Raw genomic sequence first — 22,062 nt, 5'->3', positions numbered from 1 at the left:
AGTTTGTGGATGTGAACGCTATTAGGATCTTCTCTACTCTTAATCCCGTTCCGACTCTGTTGGGCGATACCTACTTCGCTTTGCATATGAGGAATGCAAAGGGTGGTGGCGCCATTGTGTGTTGTTTGCCTCTGTTGTATAAGTGGTTTATTTCTCACTTACCTCAGACGGTCGCTTTCAAGGAGAACAAAGAATGTCTACGGTGGTCCACGAGACTTATGTCTCTCACTAATGATGATATCTCTTGGTATAACCATGTGTATGATGGTGTGCGGATTATTGACTCTTGTGGCGAATTCTCCAATGTACCTCTTCTTGGTACATGTGGTGGGATTAACTACAATCCTGTTTTGGAACGTCGGCAGCTTGGGTTCCCCTTAAAGGATGACCCCAATAACATTCTGTTAGAGGGTGTATTCTTTCAGGATTGTAAAGATCCCCAAGGCTTGAAAGCTAGGATGGTTCGCGCTTGGCACAAGATTCATAGGAAAGGAAGGAAAGAGTTGGGTCCTAAGAATTGCATCGCTTTGGAGCCTTACACTGTTTGGGTTAGGAAGAGGGCGTCTGAGTATCTCATGCCTTACGAGTATCCGAGACCTACACCTATGATTATGGTTGGGCCTTCAAGCCTCTCTAATCAAGGAGTAGAGGAGTTGAGAGACGAAGACTATTCAAGTGCCTGGATCCGTGAACGTGAAGAGTTGCTCCAGCAGATTAAGGAGAAGGATGTGTTGATTGAGTTTCTTGAGCATCAGGTTATTGATGACCCTGACGATGTATGGACTTCTCTACTTCCTCAGTCTTCTAAGTTCTGGAAGAGGAGGTATGATCGACTCGCCAAAGAGAAGGCCGATATGGAGGCAGCCTACGAGAGGGAGGTGAAGAGGCTTCGCGCATCTTATCTTTCTGTGTCCCGAGCTTTAGATGATTGTTTCTAGGGATCCATAAGACGATTATTTTCCTTTTCTCTTGTATATGATTGACGTTGCTGCACTTCTTTTCCCTGATATTATTTGATGAGATATTTCCATATGTGATAAAATGCTTAATATTTCCAGAATTTGCAAATAAAACTCTAAAGTTCCTTTGAAATAAAAAACAAATCATATGCACAAACATTGCATGCATCATATGCATAAACAGGTTTTGTTTTCGGTCCCTTGCCCTGTGGTCTAACTTTGTGTCCTTTATTTATTTTGAAGACAAGCTGACTCACCGGTACTACACTAGAGCCAACATTTCAAGACTGATGGATCACTTAGAGCAAGAGAACCGTGAGCTGAAAGAGGAAGTGGCCAGATTGACTTCCCTAATGGAGTCACTCATGGCTGCCCAGAGCCAGTCTTCTCCGACACCTTCAACTCCTCCCCAGAGGACAGTTATCTCCGAGATTGTCTCCTCTATTGTGCCCGCTGCCAGCGCACACTTTGTTCCAACAGCCATGCCAACTCGGTTCCCGTGGGGGATGCCTCCCAATTTCATTCCTGAGGGTCCTGTTCCCACCTTTGCTTCTCTGTCGGCATCTAGCCCGGTCCTTGCCGCTCCTCCTCCTATCATGCATACTTTGCCCAGGGTAGACGACACCATCTATCATTCTGAGCCGTCTGAGGGTCCAAATGTTTATGAGAAGATGGATGCAATGAACGATCAATTTCTTGAGCTTCGCAAGGAATTGAAGACTCTTAGAGGAAAGGATCTTTTCGGCAAGTCTGTTGCCGAACTCTGCTTGGTTCCAAATGTGAAGATCCCTGTGAATTTCAAGGTCCCTGATTTTGAAAAGTACAAAGGAAATACTTGTCCTCTCAGCCACCTGGTCATGTATGCCAGGAAGATGTCAACTCAGACCGATAATGACCAACTACTCATCCACTACTTTCAGGACAGTCTGTCCGGTGCCGCTTTGCGTTGGTACATGGGTTTAGACAGCGCGAACATCCGATCCTTCAATGATCTCGGCGAAGCCTTCGTCAAGCAGTACAAGTACAACGTGGATATGGCTCCCGATAGAGATCAATTGAGAGCCATGTCCCAGAAGGATAAAGAAACATTTAAGGAGTACGCCCAGAGGTGGCGAGAGGTGGCAGCACAGATCGTGCCTCCGCTAGAAGAGAAAGAGATGACTAAGATATTTTTGAAGACTTTAAGTTCTTTTTATTATGAGCGGATGATTACTAGCGCTCCTTCTGACTTCACCGAGATGGTAAATATGGGGATGCGTCTAGAAGAAGGGGTCCGTGAAGGACGGTTAACCAGAGAAGAAGGCACTTCTGCCAAACGTTACGGGGCGTTTGCAAAGAAGAAAGATGGAGAGGCACATGCTGTGGTCTCCCATGAGAAACCAAGAAGACCCTTTGTGAGGAGGAAGACTGTGCGTCCCGCCAGTAACCAGCACCAGGTGGCTCATATAGCACCTGTTTTCAGAGACAATCAACAATATTAGCAACATAGTAACAATCAGCAACCACATCCGCAATATCAGCAACAACAGCACCGACCGCAGCAGCAGGCCTACCAGCCTCGAAACAGTAATCAAACCAGCACGAGTTACGAGAGAAAAAGGGTCACCTTCGATCCTATTCCTATGACGTACGCAGAGTTATATCCCTCTTTGATAGAAAGGAAGCTGATTACTCCGAGAGACCCACCGGCTATACCTGCTAACCCCCAGTGGTGGTATAAGCCTGAGTTACATTGTGTTTACCATTCTGGTGCTCCCGGCCATGACGTGGAGAATTGTTACCCTTTGAAGACCAAGGTTCAAGACCTTGTGAGGTGTGGTATTTTATGTTTTGAGGACGTAGGCCCTAATGTGAAGAAGAACCCATTGCCCGAACATGGGAAATCTGTCAACATGGTCCAGGGTTGCCCTGGAAAATACAAGGTCAAATATGTCAGTCATATTCAACAGTCTCTGGTCTAGATGCATCGTTTGTTGTGTGACTACAGTCATTATGAGCAGGACCATGATAGATGCCGAGTCTGCTCTGTTAACCGATTGGGTTGTTGCCAGGTGCGCAAGGATGTTCAGGAAATGCTGGACGAAGGAGTCATTGAGATCCTTCAAAACAGGAATGTTGATGAAAATGAGCCTGAGGTCAATGTGATCTCGCCAGTGTTCCGGATACCCGAGCCTGTTATCATTAAGTACAATGGTAGCAAGCAGAAGGCTTCTCCCGCTCTGATCATTAAGCTTGCTGGTCCTGTGCCTTACTCTTCTGAAAAGGCAATTCCCTATCGCTACAACGCCGTAGCAGTAGAGAATGGGAAAGAGGTGTCCTTGCCCTCTTCTTCTGTTGTGAATATTGCCGATGTTAGCGGTTTGACCCGTAGTGGCTGTGTATTTTCAGCACCGCCGAAGCCTCAAGTTAATGCTGATTTTGTTGAACGCTCGATCGGGAACACTATGAATTCTCCGAATCCGGCACTTGCTGTTAAGCCCTCCTCCGTACTGAAAACTCCTACTTCTGTTGGCCCGAGTGGCAATGTGAAAGAAGACTGTGATGAGATGCTGAGACTCATCAAAAGGAGCGAGTACAATGTTGTAGACCAACTTCTACAAACGCCATCCAAAATATTTGTGTTATCCTTACTCTTAAATTCAGAACCACACCGAGAGGCTCTGCAGAAGGTGTTGGATGTGGCATATGTAGATCACGATGTCACTTTGGAGCAATTCGATAGCATTGTTGCAAACATTACTGCTTGCAACAACCTGAGCTTTTGTGACTTTGATCTCTCTGAGGAGAGAAGAGACCACAACTTGGCTTTACACATATCTATGAATTACAAAGACGATGCCATGTCCAATGTGCTAGTGGACACCGGGTCATCATTGAACATATTGCCAAAGTCCACTCTCTCAAAGCTATCATATCAAGGGCCTCCCATGAGGCAGAATGGAGTAGTTGTGAAGGCTTTCGATGGGTCTCGCAAAACTGTGATTGGGGAAGTTGATCTCCCAATCAAGATTGGACCAAGTGATTTTCAGATTACCTTCCAAGTTATGGACATTCACCCATCGTATAGTTGTCTCTTAGGTAGACCATGGATTCACGAGGCAGGCGCCGTGACGTCCACCCTACACCAGAAATTGAAATTCGTGAAAAACAAGAAGCTGGTGGTGGTAGGGGGAGAAAGGGCTCTCCTGGTTAGCCATTTGTCTTCCTTCTCTTATATAGATGCTGAGGTTGAAATTGGAACTCCTTTCCAAGCTTTATCTATAGCTGAGCCTATTGAGAAGAGAACTCCTTCATTTGCTTCCTACAAAGATGCAAAGTTGGCCATTGAGCGTGGTGCAACCACTGGTTTAGGAAAAATGATTGAGTTAGAAGACAACGAGTCCCGGGCTGGCATAGGTTTTTCTTCTGGTACTTTCAACAAGCAAGGGTTATTCAAGAGTGGAGGTTTCATCCACACTAGTCTAGATGAGGAGGCTGCTGCCGTTTTAGAAGAAGATACAAAGGATTCTGGCAATTTCATCATCCCTGGAGGGGTATGCAACAATTGGGTCGCTGTGGATATTCCAACAGTTGTCCATAAGTCAACATAATGATCACTTTGTTTAAAAACCCTTCTCCCATGCCAAAAGGAGGAGTGATGATATTGATGGCGCATAAATACAATGATATTTTCATTCAATAAATTCATGTTAAATGTTTGTTTTTCCATTTATTTTCCCTTTTTGCCTTTGCATGAAATTGGTGATCACATAAAACCCTAAAAAAATAGAATAAAATCGATCTTTTTCATATGCATAATGATTTGCCTTGTTTGATTTCTAAAAGCTTTTCATATCCAAAATCATTATATAGGTTGATTTCTAAACCCATTGAACATAATGACCAAACACCATCTCCCAATTTTGAATTCCCTGTATTTGAGGCAGAGGAAGATGATGTTGAAGAGATTCCTGATGAGATCACCCGGCTACTTGAGCATGAAGAGAAGATCATTCAGCCGCATCTTAAGAATCTGGAAACAGTCAACTTGGGGTCTGAAGATTGTGTGCGAGAGGTAAAGATTGGGGCACTTCTGGAAGAATCTGTTAAGAAGGGGTTGATTAAGTTGCTACGAGAATATGTTGACGTCTTTGCCTGGTCATATGAAGACATGCCTGGTCTAGATACTGATATTGTGCAACATTTCCTACCTTTAAAGCTTGAAGGCATGCCTGTGAAGCAGAAACTCAGAAGAACTCATCCTGATATGGCAATGAAGATCAAAGAGGAAGTTCAGAAGCAAATCGATGCGGGGTTCCTGGTGACTTCTATATATCCTCAATGGGTGGCCAATATTGTGCCTGTGCCTAAGAAAGATGGAAAAGTCCGAATATGTGTGGACTATAGAGACTTGAATAAAGCTAGTCCGAAAGATGATTTCCCTCTACCACATATTGATATGTTGGTAGACAATACAGCTAAATTCAAAGTCTTCTCGTTTATGGATGGATTTTCCGGATATAATCAGATTAAAATGGCACCCGAGGATATGGAGAAGACAACATTCATCACACCTTGGGGAACATTCTGTTATCGAGTGATGCCCTTCGGTTTGAAGAACGCCGGAGCCACGTATCAACGAGCTATGACCACCTTGTTTCATGATATGATACACAAGGAGATTGAGGTATATGTTGACGATATGATTGCTAAGTCAAGAACGGAAGTTGAACATGTAGAGCATTTGTTGAAGCTTTTCCAGCGTTTGAGGAAATATAAGCTTCGTCTGAATCCCAACAAGTGTACATTTGGAGTCTGTTCTGGCAAGTTATTGGGCTTCATTGTAAGTGAAAGAGGTATTGAGGTTGATCCTGCAAAGGTCAAAGCAATACAAGAGATGCCTGCGCCCAAAACTGAGAAGCAAGTCCGAGGTTTTCTTGGCCGCTTGAATTATATCTCCAGATTCATATCCCACATGACTGCCACATGTGCGCCTATATTCAAGCTCCTTCGGAAAGATCAGTCCCATGATTGGACCGAGGATTGCCAGAAAGCTTTCGGCAGTATTAAAAGAATATTTGTCTGAGCCTCCGATCTTGTCTCCTCCTGTAGAAGGAAGACCATTGATCATGTATTTGACTGTTCTTGAAGACTCGATGGGTTGTGTCCTTGGTCAGCAAGACGAATCAGGGAAGAAGGAGTATGCTATTTACTACCTGAGTAAGAAGTTCACCGATTGTGAGTCTCGTTATTCAATGCTTGAGAAGACATGATGTGCTTTGGTTTGGGCCGCTAAGCGCTTACGTCAATATATGTTGAACCATACCACTTGGTTGATATCCAGAATGGACCCAATCAAGTATATATTTGAGAAGCCTGCTTTAACAAGGAGAATTGCCCGTTGGCAGATGTTGTTATCTGAGTATGATATTGAGTATCGAGCTCAGAAGGCTATTAAAGGTAGTATCTTGGCTGACCATTTGGCACATCAGCCTATTGAAGATTATCAGTCAGTTCAGTATGACTTCCCAGATGAGGAAATTTTGTATTTGAAAGTAAAAGATTGCGATGAGCCTACACTTGATGAAGGGCCAGAGCCTGGTTCCAGATGGAGTATGGTGCTTGATGGCGCTGTAAATCAGTATGGAAATGATATTGGGGCCGTGATTATTACTCCTCAGGGCATGCATATTCCTTTTACAGAAAGGCTAACTTTCAAATGCACGAATAATATGGCTGAGTATGAGGCCTGTATTATGGGATTGGAGGAATGTATTGATCTAAGGATCAAGCATCTTGATGTATATGGTGATTCGGCCCTCGTTGTTAATCAGATTAAGGGTGAGTGGGAAACGAATCAGCCTGGTCTCATTCCATATAGAGATTATGCGAGGAGGATTTCAACGTTCTTTACTGAGGTTGACTTCCATCATATTTCTCGAGATGAGAACCGGATGGCAGATGCCCTTGCTACACTTGCTTCAATGATTGTGGTCAAACTTTGGAATGAAGTTCCCAATATTACCGTGATGCGCTTGGATAGGCCAGCTCATGTGTTTGTGGTAGAGGAAGTAAAAGATGACAAACCATGGTATTATGATATCAAGTGTTTCCTTCAGAACCAGGTTTATCTGCCTGGGGCGTCTGTGAAAGATAGGAAGACTTTGAGGAGATTGTCAGGCAGTTTCTACCTCAATGGCGAAGTGCTTTACAAAAGAAATTTTGACATAGTTCTACTCAGATGCGTGGATAGACACGAAGCAGACCTGTTGATGACTGAGGTCCACGAGGGTTCATTTGGTACTCATTCCAATGGACATGCCATGGCTAGAAAGATGTTGAGAGCAGGCTACTATTGGCTGACAATGGAGTCTGACTGCTGCAAATTTGTGAAGAAATGCCACAAGTGTCAAATTTATGCTGATAAGATTCATATTCCCCCGACACTTTTGAATGTGATCTCATCACCATGGCCTTTCTCCATGTGGGGAATTGACATGATTGGCATGATAGAGCCGAAAGCGTCCAATGGACACAGATTTATTCTCGTAGCAATTGATTACTTCACCAAGTGGGTTGAAGCGGCGTCGTATGCAAATGTGACCAGGCAGGTGGTCGTGAAGTTTATCAAGAATCAACTCATATGTCGATATGGTGTGCCAGATAAGATCATTACTGATAATGGATCTAACTTGAACAACAAAATGATGAAAGAGCTGTGTAGCGAGTTTAAGATTGCACATCATAATTCTTCTCCTTACAGACCCAAGATGAATGAGGCTGTTGAAGCTGCTAACAAGAATATCAAGAAAATTATCCAGAAGATGGTTGTTACCATTCGCTTTGCATGGCTATCGTACATCTGTCCGCACTTCAACAGGGGCAACCCCTTTCTCTCTTGTTTATGGCATGGAGGCTGTACTCCCAGTAGAGGTGGAGATCCCATCAATGAGAGTCTTGATGAAAGCCAAGTTGACTGATGCTGAATGGGTTCAGAGTCGTTATGACCAGCTAAACTTGATTGAAGAGAAGAGATTGACTGCCATGTGCCATGGTCAGTTATATCAGCAGAGAATGAAGAAAGCTTTTGATAAGAAGGTCAAGCCTCGTGTGTTCCGAGAAGGTGACCTTGTGCTCAAGAAAGTCTTGTCTTTCGCGCCCGATTCCAGGGGCAAGTGGACTCCAAACTATGAGGGTTCATGTGTTGTTAAGAGAGCCTTTTCAGGCGGTGCTTTGATACTTACAACTATGGATGGGGAGGATTTCACTCGTCCTGTGAATTCAGATGCAGTCAAGAAATACTTCGCCTAAAAATAAAAACGGAATAGCTCGCTAAGTTGAAAACCCGAAAGGGCGGCTTAGGCAAAAATGAGCGTCTCGGTGGATTGAAAACCCGAAAGGGCGATCCAGGCAAACGTTAGAGACAAAAAAAATATATAATGATGGTATATGTATCCCGCTAGATTAAGTACCTCATCCTGGGGCAATCTAGGCAAAAATTAGGGATTTGACAAGTAACTGCATCCTGACAAGACTTTGTTCTACAACTGTCGTCCGTCAGAGATCCTTGCTCATTATCAGCCAAAGCTTCAAATACATCGGATTCAGAATTGGTGGAGAAATGGTCATTATGTTCAATGTAGCCCTTTTCCAATATATATCACCAATTTCAAATTTGTAAAGATCTATGGAGTCTTGCCATTCGCAGACTACCATTCTATCAAATAAATTTGAGCCTTTTATCCAATTATTGGCACTCTTATCTGTTTCTATTCAACAAATATTTTGCATGTTTTGATTAAGAAAATATCATTGTTTTAAACGATCAAATTTTTTATAATTTGTTTTTAAACAAAGTGAACATTCACAATGACGAAAGGATACTTAGGAGATCCTCAATGCTCTCCCAAGGGTGGTACGATCCCCAACAGGGTAAGATTTTTGTCCATATTCCTGGCATGACTGTATCTCCTCCCTCCGGAACCCCTTGTGGTTTATCCTACCAAGGGGATTGCTTGTTGAGAGTCACCTCTCTTCCCTTCAGCAGAGTAGCAATCTTTCTTCCTCAACAGCTTGGATCTTTTTGGGCAAGAGCGGTATTTGGTGGTTGATCCCGATAAATCCTTTATCTCCTAGGATAGATTCCCCAGTAGAGTTGTTGGTGTGGTGGACCTTGTCTGTGATAACTCTCGTCCCCAGCTGGAATGATTGATGATTCATCCCTTGCAGAGTTTTTTGCTTCCTGGTATCTTTGATCCCCAGCAGATTGGATACTCCCCGGTGAACTTGGCTTTCTCTCTTGAGATGTAGTACCGGGTGGTTGATTCCTGGACCTGGTTGTGTTAGATATGTCTGTCTGTCAGCATACATCATACATAAACCACGCATATTCATGCATAATTATAACATTCAGATATTCATGTTTCATTTTTTGCCATATATCGTTGTTTGTTGTCTCCTGCTATTTGGTGATATACTTCCCCGAGCAGATGTGTGTGTCTGATCTCTCCATATAGAGTCAGCTCCATAAGCAGAAAGCGTCTATCCTTTCTTCCATATTCCCCACAGGGTTATATCCTCGTGGATGTTGATTGTTTTTGTTCCTTCCCAACGCATATACTGGGATGGTTTTCCCCATTGAGTTATATCCTCACTGGGACAAGTCTTGATTTGGTGTGCCTATCTAGTTTGATCCTAGATCGGTCTCTTGAGACTCTTTTCCTGTTTCCCCGTGGTAAATGAATAATTGCTCAATAATTAGTAATTATTATCCCCGGCGGAGTCTGTGTTTCTCTACCCTCATACCGGTAGTTGTAAACCCTATTTCTTCCCTTTTTGCAGAGTAACTATTTTTGCTCATCTTTAATTGGTGACAGTTATCTTCATCCAATATTCGGTGATGATATCCCCTTATCTGCTTGGATAATTGCCCTGATTACGCAATTTATCCCCAGCGGGTCATCTCTCGTCTACCTTGTTGGTGTTGGTAACGATTGTTTCTCCCCTGAATTGGTCATCATTATATACCTAGTTTCGGTATCCCGATGCCTTTTCTTTTCGGTCGATTTATCCTTTATTAACCCAGTAACCGGTTGTGGATAATCGTCCATGCGAGTATATTATCTACGTTCTGACGGTAATAGATAGTATATCTCATGCACTCTCGGGTCTGAAGCCTTTTGTTCCTCCCCAGTTGAGTAAGATTCGTATCCCCTTTGTGGAGTCGAATATCCATCCTGTAATCAAGTTTGCTTTTAGCCCTCTTTTGCATGATGAGTGTTTTGGGAATATTCCCCAATTCACGCCTTGGTTGGTCACCTATTATATGCCCAGTAACCGGTATCCCTGGTGTTCCTTCCTCTCTGCTCCCTATTATGACTTTTTGTCCCCTGTGGAGTCAGAATCCCTGAGTTGAAGTATACCTTTTAGGTTTTCCTCAGACGTTTTGAAGTTTTGATATCTCTCACCCTTATGCCGGTCTTGGATATTCATCTCTTCTTGAGCATGTTGTATCTCTCACCCTCATACCTGGCGTTCAGATCACATGTCTCCTTGAGCTTATTACCCAGTAACCGGTAATACCTCATCACGCTGCTTCCCCAGGAGTGTCCTTGTGGACATCCCCAGCGAAGTCCCTTAGTGGATTGTTTTCATCCGGATTTTATCCGAAGTATCCGCTGTGGATAGTTTTTTACTGTATTGGCATATTCCCCAATACATGCATCTTCGAGTCAGCTCGAGTCTTTCCATTGGATCTTTTCCCTTTGGAATTCTGTTCCCCACACTTTGAGTCGTGACCTGCTCGCGCATTTTTATCCCTTTTCTATCCCCAGAAGAGTCCCCAGGGTCTTGGTCCCATGGAGTGAATTGCTCATATGGATTATCAGTGGCTTCTGATTTCTTTGCTTTTGTGGACACATATCTCCACAGAGTGCTACCATTTTTCATACCTACATTTGCATCATGAGGTCTCTTAGGGACCAAAATTCGTCTCTTTGTTATTATTTAAGCCCATTCTACCCCGTCGAGACGAAGATTTTAACCTTCACTTCTCCGGCTAGAATGACCTTAAATAGGGGCATCTATAAGACCCCAATTTTGACCCTAAGATCCCTCATGGCATCATAACATTGCATTTGCATTGCCTCAAGGACCTTTAGCATCTTGGTTCCTTTTGCCTTTGGGTGGGACTCCTTGTGATTGGTTTGAGATCACCAAGCATGCTTGAATTATACATCATTGTTTCTCTTACTTTTGTTTACTAACCAAAAGCACAAAAATGTGTCACTAACATCTTTTGTTTGAAGCTTGAGTATCATCCAAGACACTTTGTGGGTTCTATTTAGATGATCAGTCAACACAAGGGAATGGCTTGAGATACTTCCAACAGGTTCAAATGGGGTCTATTCGTCAGTCAAAATGTTAATCTTGAAGGAGCAAAAGTTTGTTCATGAGCTGTCATGCTTGCTAGGCGAGCAGAATGGGTCGCCTAACGAGTCCCAAGAAAAGCCACCAGAATCACCTACGCTCAGAGGAATTTCTTGAACTGTCATGCTCGCTAGGCGAAGCCCACGTGTTTAAAAAAAAAAGAAAAACGAAAATAAAATAAAAAAATAAATAAATAAATAAATAAAATATAACAGAAAAATTTTGGACTTTGGCCTCTCTCATTTGAGCCCATAGGTCCACAAAAATCAGGTTATAAATTCAGAGTTTTAGTGAAACAAAAGGAATTCTATTCCTATTACCCTGGCAGGGAAAAAGATAGTGAGAGAAGAGCTAACAGAGTTCAGAGCAACCTCCAGAGATTGAAGGGAACTCATCGGCAAAGAACCAATTCCCTCTCATATAAACCCTCAGATTGCTTTGCAAACCCAACCGGGCAATTCAATTTCATTCGATCTCTCCAGTCAGGTTTTCCTTATTCCCATTACTTTATGCTTTTAATTTGAATGCTCTGAATGTATGAGATATTATGGGTGAATTTGATACCCTTTTGATGCATGTGTTTGACAAGAGGTTTAGGCCTCCTACCCTTGGTTGCTTTTTGTGAGCTTTTTGTGAATTTTAATGGCATGACTCATGTGGTTACATTTTGATTTGGGGGAAACTCTTGATTACCCTATCTTGTTTCTCTAACATGTTTGTTGAGTCTTGGTTTCTGAGGGCTCATATGATTCTTGCAGAGATGGCTTGCCTGGTGTTCCACTTTATTTGTGGGATGCCACCTGGAGGTTTATTCCAATTACCTGTACTGACTCGCTTTCTTTGATGGTGTTTAGCTCGGAAGAGTCTTTGGGTTTCTTATTTATCTAATTGTTGTTACTTCGGATCTTTATCCGTACGGTAGATCTCTCGATCCCTTTACTTTTCCCGCATGTTACCGATTTCTTAGGTTTCGTATAGCCTCTCGTGGCATGTCATTTAAGGTTGCGCGGTTCCTTCATCTAGGACTGCCTTTTTGCATGAGCATCCCTAAACACCCCAAACTCATTGATTTTTCTTCTCCTAAGAACACGTTATCTCCTTCTACTACAGGCGAGTAAGTCTCCAAAGGTCGAGCATCCGGTAGATTGCGTAGTAACGTCGTTCACCCCAAAACACAACCCTTACCCCATAGGTGGTCGAACTACGTTTTGCTCTGATTTTCATCCCAGATGAGATACGTAGGCATAAGACGCGATGTCTTAGCGAGCACACTCCTCTTTAACCCATAGGTAGCCGAGCTACGAAGACTCTGATTCTCAGATTCAGATGAGATACGTATGCAGTGGATGCGACGTCCGTGTGAGTCATTTTCTTTTGACCTTTCTTTTAGTAAGTAGTACATTAGATAAACATACACGCTTTTCTCATCCCTTCAATCATGTTTGCACAAATAAATTTTCAAAAAAAAACAACAACCTTTGCAACAAATGTGAAAAGGGCTCCCTAGGAGTACCTAGGATGCTTTGGGTGCCTAACACCTTCCCATTGCATAACCAACCCCCTTACCCAGATCTCTGACATTTTTACTAGTTTTTGATTCGATAAAACTTTTAGGTTTTTGTTCGCTTTCTAACCATTCCTTTGGATAAATAGAAGTGCGGTGGCGACTCGACTTGTATGATTTACCTTGGATTTAGTCAATATCTCTAATGGTAACGAATACCCCGCTACAGCAAGCAATTGAGAGAATGTGTGCAAGAATTGATGAATTAAGGGTTAATACAATTCTCCAAGTCCAAAGCAGCAGAAGAAGTGGCAGTGATTAAACCGATAACAATTGTATATAGGAAGAAGAAGGTTGAGGCTCCTCCCAAGAGGATTCAGCCGATTCATTTCCGTGTTCCAACTCTGTTCTCGTATCAGAATACCAACTCAATGCCTTGGAATTATGAGACCACAACGTATTTGGGAGGGAAAGAAATCCGCATTCCTGATACAAAAATAGTCAACATTGTTGGAGAAGGAGGCATGACTCCGCAAGCAGGGGCAACTGTACTCGCCACCCCGACCAGGACGACTGCTCCAGTGTTGACGAAATTTATTGACAATGATAAAGCTGCCGAGGCCGAACATCCAAGGGTAAAGGGCCGATGGTTGAGAAAGAACAGTCTAATGATCACAAGAAGAGTATCACCTTTGAGGAAAGTCAGGAATTCCTCAAACTGATCAAAAAAAGTGACTTCAAGATTGTTGAACAGTTGAACCAAACGTCTTCCAAAATATCAATTTTGTCTTTGCTATTGAGTTCTGAGGCTCACCGCAAAGCATTGCTGAAAATTCTAAATACCGCTCACGTGATGCAAGATATCACGATCGATCAATTTGACGACGTGGTTGCCAACATCACCGCCAGTAGGTATCTGGGATTTAATGAAGCAGAGTTACCTCCTGAGGGAAAGGCCCACAACAAAGCACTACATATTTCGGTCACATGTACTGACTCTCTCTTATCCCGAGTCCTTGTTGATACTGGATCCTCGCTTAATGTACTGCCAAAATCTACATTAAGCCAATTACAGTTCAAGGGGCCTGAAATGAGAACCAGTGCATTGATTGTTAGAGCTTTCGACGGTCCTCGAAGGCAGGTAATTGGGGAGGTCGATTTGCCTATCTGTGTTGGACCACACCAGTTCGATATCACTTTCCAAGTCATGGACATCAACCCAGCCTACAATTGTCTCTTGGGTAGACCGTGGATTCTGAAGGTGAGAAAAACAAGAAAGGGGGGTTTGAATTGTTTTGGAAAATAAGCGCTTTTGCAAAATAAAGTCACACCGGATTTTATATTGGTTCGCTTATAACACAAAGCTACTCCAGTCCACCCGACCAAGGTGATTTCGCCTTCAACAAGGACTTAATCCACTAATCTTGAAAGATTATTACAACCAACGTCTAAGAGAAAGATCTCTTAGTCCTCTCAAGTATACAGACTGCGCAGAGTCACTTGAGGAATTAAAACAATTTAGGTAAAAACAGAATTTGTAATCTAGAGTGCTTCTAGGATAAAGCAAGTATTACAGCAATTAGAGCAGATAAGAAGTTTCACGTTATGAGCAAAAGCTCGTGAAGGATTTAGAGAGAGAGTAGAGTAATTCTGTGTGTTCAGGTGTATCTCTCAATGAGGTTCGCCGTTCTTTATATAGAGGTGAAAAACGATCGTCTGTAGTGATGGCATATATTTAGTCTTGATGAGAGTTTAATGCCATAACTTCGTTGTTTCTTGCCATAACAAGTTTGTCTCCCTGAATAACTTCTTTCCAAATATAGTTTCTTTCCATTTGAAGTTGAAGTTGTCGTTACTCTTTCTGGATAAGGAAATCCATTATCAGAGTCTGCGTTACTCTGTTAATTTGAGATCTTGAGATGTGGCTTCAGAGCTTCTGATAGTCCTGATCTTTTAGATTTCCAGTGTTGTCTTCAGATGACGTTGAGAGCTTCTGGAATTCTGATATACCGTTGCTCAGAGTTAGAACTTCTAGAGCGCGCTTCTTCTTCAGATGCTTTTGATATTCTGATATGCTGTTTTGCTCAGAGTCAGAACTTCTAGAGTGCGTTTCTACTTCAGATGCTTCTGATCTTCTGGTAATTTGTATCTGATTTGATTCTGTATCTGATGACGCAATCAGATTCCTTTCTTCTTGTTTAGAGTCCTGCACACTTAGAAACTTTTCGTTAGAGTGCCATTTTTGGTTTCATCCTTTGTTATCATCAAAATCTTGGAATCTGTTGTAGAGCTATTTTTGTTCTTACAATTTCCCCCTTTTTGATGATGACAAAACAAACTCAAATGGCAGATGAAACATTCAAGATTAAGAGTTTATCAGATCAGATAGAAGTGAGTTCCCCCTGAGATAGGCTAGGGAGTTCAGAAGTTCTTACCAGAGCTTCCAAGCAATGAAGTTTCTCGATACCTTTCTGCAATTTCTTAAGTCAAGTGTTAGATAGATTTATTTTATAGAATAGTATGTTTGCAGAGTGCTTAAGGCATTAGGCAATTTTTCATCAGAGCTATTTGATTTCTCCCCCTTTTTGTCAGAATCAAAAAGACTTAAACAAAGTAATAAGCAGGAAGAAAATATATATAGATATATTCAGATAAGAGCAAAATCATCAGAGACAAAAACAGGCAAAGCAACAAGCAAAAAAAATCCTAAGTGCCTAAGAGAAAAATCATTAATGATGTCTAATCCCAACAGTTTGCACACTGCTCGAGGAGATCTCAAGAGTCTGTTCCTTGATTACTGCTGGACAGCTGTCTAGAAGTTCCAAGGTTAGACGCAAGTCACTCCACGTGTTTTTGCTTTATCTGATCTTCAGGAATACCAAACGAATGGTTCCTGGAGATTTCTAACTCAGATAGCTTCTTAACTAGGTAGAAGTATCAGAGTCAGAGGCAGAATCTATTTGTTTATGTCAGATTCTCATTTTACAGCTTCAGAGGCACATTTTATTCAGGGCAGTTTTGAATGTTCAGATTTTCTAAGATAAAGAGAAATCTATCTTCAGCTAAAGGCTTAGTAAAGATATCTGCCCATTGATGATCTGTATCAATGAACTTCAATGTTACTATCCCTTTCTGAACATAGTCTCTGATAAAATGATGTTTTATTTCAATGTGCTTAGCTCTGGAGTGTAGAATGAGATTCTTACTTAAACAAATGGCAACAGTATTATCACAAAAGATAGGAATGTTACTCTCGAAGATTTGCAGATCTTCTAACTGATTCTTCATCCAGAGCATCTGAGTGGTGCACAGTGATGCTGAGATGTATTCTGCTTCTGCCGTGGATAGGGCGATAGTTGATTGCCTTTTACTTGCCCAGGATATCAGATTGTTCCCCAAGAGCTGACAATTTCCAGATGTGTTTTTTCGTTCCAGTCTATCTCCTGCGTAATCTGCATCACAATAACCAGAAAGTCTATACTTTGATGTTTTCTCATACATCAGGCCCAGGTTAGGAGTCCCTTTCAGATATTTGAAAATTCTCTTAACTGCTGTTAAGTGAGTTTCTCTAGGATCTGATTGAAATCTGGCACAGAGACAAACACTAAAAAGAATATCAGGTCTAGTAGCAGTTAGATAGAGTAGAGAGCCTATCATACCACGATAAAGCTTCTGACAGACCTTTTTACTGACTTCTTCCTTTTCAAGAATGCATGTTGGATGCATGGGAGTCTTTGCAGAGTTGCATTCGGCCATGTCAAATTTCTTCAGAACATCTTTTATGTATTTGCTTTGATGAACGTACGTGACTTCTGAAGTTTGGTTAATTTGAATTCCCAGAAAGAACTTTAGTTCTTGCATTAAGCTCATTTCAAATTCTGCCTGCATTAACTCAGAGAATTCTTGACAAACAGAGGCGTTAGCTGAACCAAAAATAATATCATCAACGTATATCTGGCATATCATGAGATCATTGTTAAGGTTCTTATAGAAGAGTGTGGAGTCAAATTTCCCTCTGATAAAATTGTGTTCCAGAAGAAAGTTACTTAAACGTTCATACCAAGCTCTGGGAGCTTGTTTAAGTCCATATAAAGATTTTTTAAGTTTAAAAACATGTTCTGGATAGTTTGGATTTTCAAAACCTGGAGGTTGGTTGACATACACTTCTTCTGATATATAACCATTAAGGAATGCGCTCTAGACATCCATTTGATATAATTTAATAGAATGGTTTATAGCGAAAGATACAAGAAGACGAATAGATTCTAACCTTGCGACTGGAGCAAAGGTTTCATTGTAGTCAATACCTTCTTGTTGACTGTAACCTTGAGCTACCAATCGAGCTTTGTTTCTGACGACTTCTCCTTTCTCGTTCAGCTTGTTTCTGAATACCCATCTGGTTCCGATAACGTGAGTGCCTCTGGGTTTGGGAACAAGATCCCAGACATCATTCTTTGTGAATTGATCTAACTCTTCTTGCATGGCTAGAACCCAGTCGTTATCTTGAAGTGCTTCATCACAGGACGTAGGCTCGATCAGAGACACTAGTCCCAGAGGAGTCTCTTCAGAGGTCTTGAAGGTAGATCTGGTTCTGACAGGTTCGTCCTTGTTGCCCAGAATCAATTCTTCAGATATGTTGAGGCGACTTTTAGCTTTCTTTGGGATTAATGGAGGATTAATTTCCTCAGGGTGTTGAATGGCAATTGCATCTGGAGCCTTGTCAGATCCTGCAAGAGTGATTTCTAGATCTGCAAAATTCTCAACTAGCTTTGACTTTTCAGGGTCAAGCTTATCGTCATATCTGACATGAATTGATTCCTCCACAATTTTGGTTTCTGTATTGTATACTCTGTAGCCTTTAGAGCGTTCTGAGTATCCTAACATAATTCCTTTCTGTGCTTTGGAATCAAACTTGTTCAGATGTTCTTTAGTGTTTAAAATAAAACAGGAGCCTCCAAAAGGATGAAAATATGAAATGTTTGGTTTTCTTCCTTTACACAGTTCATAGGGAGTCTTTTCCAGAATAGGTCTTATGGAGATTCTATTCTGAATATAACACGATGTATTTACAGCTTCGGCCCAAAAGTGCTTAGCCACATTCGTTCATTGATCATGGTTCTGGCCATCTCTTGGAGTGTCCTATTCTTCCTCTCTACAACTCCATTTTGTTGTGGAGTTCTAGGGCAGGAGAAATCATGGGATATTCCATTAGAGTCAAATAACTCTTCAAAAAATTTGTTTTCGAATTCCCCACCATGATCACTTCTGACTCTTATAATTTTAGAGTCAAATTCTTTTTACACTTTGGAACAGAAGCTAGTGAATACAGAGTGAGACTCACTCTTGTGCTTTAGGAATTTCACTCATGTCCAGCGACTGAAATCATCAACAATGACTGGTCCATATTTCTTTCCATTGACTGATGCTGTTTTCACAGGACCAAATAAATCAATGTGAAGAAGTTCCAGAGGCTTAGAGGTAGTAACAATAGTTTTCTTTTTGAAAGATGTTTTTGAAAATTTTCCTTTCTGACATGCTTCACATAGAGCATCTGAAGAGAACTTCAGCTTAGGTAGGCCTCTGACTAACTCGAGTTTGTTTAGCTGAGATAGTTTTCTCATGCTAATGTGGCCCAAGCGTCTATGCCATACCCATTTCTCTTCGTGAACAGACATCAGACATTGCACGTTTTGTTCTTTTAAATCAGAAAGATTAATTTTATAGATATTGTTTTTCCTCTTGCCAGTGAATAGGACAGAACCATTGTTTTGATTTATGGCTTTACATGTTTTTTGATTAAAGATTACATCATAACCGTTATCACTTAATTGACTTATTGATAACATGTTATGCATTAATCCTTCTACATATAAAACATTAGATATAGAGGGAAGAGTACCATTACCAATAGTTCCGGAGCCTCTGATCCTTCCTTTCTGATCACCTCCGAAACCAACGTATCCAACATCTTTAAGTTACAGGCTTTGGAACATAGACCTTCTTCCCGTCATGTGTCGCGAGCATCCAGAGTCCAGGTACCATGACTGGTGTTTGAACTTTGCTGCATAGGATATCTGCAACATAAACAATCTTTTCTTTTGGTACCCAGAGTCTCTTGGGTCCTTTATGATTAGTTTTCCCAGAGTTTCTGATTACTTTGGGTTTTCTAGCATTATCAAATTTTTATTCTTGTGTGTGTGTATAGTGATATGAAAAAGGGGATTTAGGTTGGTCACTAGTAGAAGTTTTATCTTCCTTAGGATCATACCCGATTCCTCTTCTATTGTTCTGACTGACTCCATAAATCATGGATGCCATAACACTCCTTCCTATCCCATTTTTCAGAAACTTTTGAAATTCCTTTTCATATTTATAAATTATCGTGTTTGAAGTTTGTGGAGCTTGAGATAACGCTTCTTCCAGTTTTGAACAATTTTTCTTTGCAGCATTTCTTTCTAAGGTTAAAATTCTGTTTTCATCTTTTAGTTTTGAAATAGTTATCTCAAGTTTGTCACACTCTTCAAACTTATCTTCAAGGCAATCTTTTACAGCTTTAAATTTGTGTTTCAGTTTCTGATATGAGCTAAGAGTTTCAGACAAGCATGATTCTAAGTCAGATCTAGAGAGTTCAGAAAATACCTCTTCTGATTCAGTTTCTTCATCTGAGGTGTTATTAAATGTGGTAGCCATGAACGCTACATTGGCCTGTTCATCAGAGTCAGATTCTGATGAGTCAGACTCGCTATCATCCTAGGTAGCCATTAATCCCTTTTTGGTTCTGAGGGAATTTTTCTTGAAGCTCTCTTTTCTGGAATTGTCTTTCTTTAACTTAGGACATTCATTCCTGTAGTGACCTGTTTCTTTACATTCATAACAAATAACATCTTTGTTAGTTTTACCTTTAGACGTTGATTCTGATCGATTCCCTCTGGGTCTTGGTCTCCTGAAGTTATTATTCCTCTTTTTCCAGAGTTGTTTAACTCTTCTAGTTAGGAGGGACAATTCTTCTTCATCATCAGAATTTTCCTGTTCAGAGTCATCAGCATCTTCTGTTTCGGCCTGGAATGCTTTGTTTCTGTCAGATTTGCGTCTTTCAGATCTGGACTTTAATGCTACAGATTTGTTCTTCTTCTGAGGCTCATCTTCCTCTAGTTCTATCTCATGGCTTCTGAGGGAACTGACAAGCTCTTCAAGACTGATGTTGTTCAGATCCTTTGACAGCTTCAGGGCAGTGACCATGGGTCTCCACTTCTTTGGCAAGCTTCTGACTATCTTTTTGACGTGGTCTATAGTTGTGTATCCTTTATCTAGAACTTTGAGACCTGCAATAAGAGTTTGGAATCTAGAGAACATTACCTCTATGGCTTCGTCATCCTCCATTTTGAAGGCTTCATACTTCTGGATTAGAGCCAGAGCCTTTGTTTCTTTGACCTGAGAGTTTCCTTCATGAGTCATCTTCAGGGAGTCAAGTATGTCTTTAGCTGTTTCCCTGTTGGTGATTTTTTCATACTCATTATAGTATATGGCATTGATAAGTATCATTCTGGCTTTGTGATGATTCTTGAATTCGCGCTTCTGATCATCTGTCATCTTACTTCTGGGAACTTCAACTCCAGCATTAGTTACAAGAGGTTTGTATCCATCTGTGACAATGTCCCAGAGATCAGCGTCATAGCCTAGAAAGAAACTTTCAATTCTATCTTTCCAGTAATCGAATTTCTCACCATCAAAGACAGGAGGCTTAGCATTGTAACTGTCTCTTTCGTTTGTCTGGGCCATAGTTTTTCTCGTTCTGGATCTCTCTACACGGTTAAGTGTTTGATTGGAAAAACAATAACAGAGCCGAAGCTCTGATACCAATTGAAGGTGAGAAAAACAAGAAAGGGGGGTTTGAATTGTTTTGGAAAATAAGCGCTTTTACAAAATAAAATCACACCGGATTTTATACTGGTTCGCTTATAACACAAAGCTACTCCAGTCCACCCGGCCAAGGTGATTTCGCCTTCAACAAGGACTTAATCCACTAATCTTGAAAGATTATTACAACCAACGTCTAAGAGAAAGATCTCTTAGTCCTCTCAAGTATACAGACTGCGCAGAGTCACTTGAGGAATTAAAATAATTTAGGTAAAAACAGAATTTGTAATCTAGAGTGCTTCTAGGATAAAGCAAGTATTACAACAATTAGAGCAGATAAGAAGTTTCACGTTATGAGAAAAAGCTCGTGAAGGATTTAGAGAGAGAGTAGAGTAATTTTGTGCGTTCAGGTGTATCTCTCAATGAGGTTCGCCGTTCTTTATATAGAGGTGAAAAACGACCGTTTGTAGTGATGGCATATATTTAGTCTTGATGAGAGTTTAATGCCATAACTTCGTTGTTTCTTGCCATAACAAGTTTGTCTCCCTGAATAATTTCTTTCCAAATATAGTTTCTTTCCATTTGAAGTTGAAGTTGCCGTTACTCTTTCTGGATAAGGAAATCCATTATTAGAGTCTGTGTTACTCTGTTAATCTGAGATCTTGAGATGTGGCTTCAGAGCTTCTGATAGTCCTGATCTTTTAGATTTCCAGTGTTGTCTTCAGATGACGTTGAGAGCTTTTGGAATTCTGATATACCGTTGCTCAGAGTCAGAACTTCTAGAGCGTGCTTCTTCTTCAGATGCTTCTGATATTCTGATATGCTGTTTTGCTCAGAGTCAGAACTTCTAGAGCGCATTTCTACTTCAGATGCTTCTGATCTTCTGGTAATTTGTATCTGATTTGATTCTGTATCTGATGACGCGATCAGATTCCTTTCTTCTTGTTTAGAGTCCTGCACACTTAGAAACTTTTCGTTAGAGTGCCATTTTTGGTTTCATCCTTTGTTATCATCAAAATCTTGGAATCTGTTGTAGAGATATTTTTGTTCTTACAGATTCATGTCGCTAGGGCAGACACTTCTACTTTGCACCAGAAGTTGAAGTACTTGATAGATGACAAACTGGTAATTGTGTATGGGGAGGAAGCTTTGTTAGTCAGTGAACTGTCCTCCTTTAGATATGTTGAAACAAATGAGGGGATCGTCGAGGTTCCGCTCCACTGTCTAGAATTTGAAGATGTCAGTTCCGCATCAGCCAACAACAATCAATCATCTGCTACCATCCTATCCTTAGCAAAGAGTGCCAAGCAGATATTGGAGAAAGGCTCGCTTCCC

This window comes from Lathyrus oleraceus, chromosome 5 (assembly GCF_024323335.1).
Source record: "Lathyrus oleraceus cultivar Zhongwan6 chromosome 5, CAAS_Psat_ZW6_1.0, whole genome shotgun sequence".
In the NCBI taxonomy this organism is placed as follows: Eukaryota; Viridiplantae; Streptophyta; class Magnoliopsida; order Fabales; family Fabaceae; genus Lathyrus; species Lathyrus oleraceus.
The sequence above is the reverse complement of the archived record's forward strand: the minus strand, read 5'-3'. Positions refer to the sequence as shown.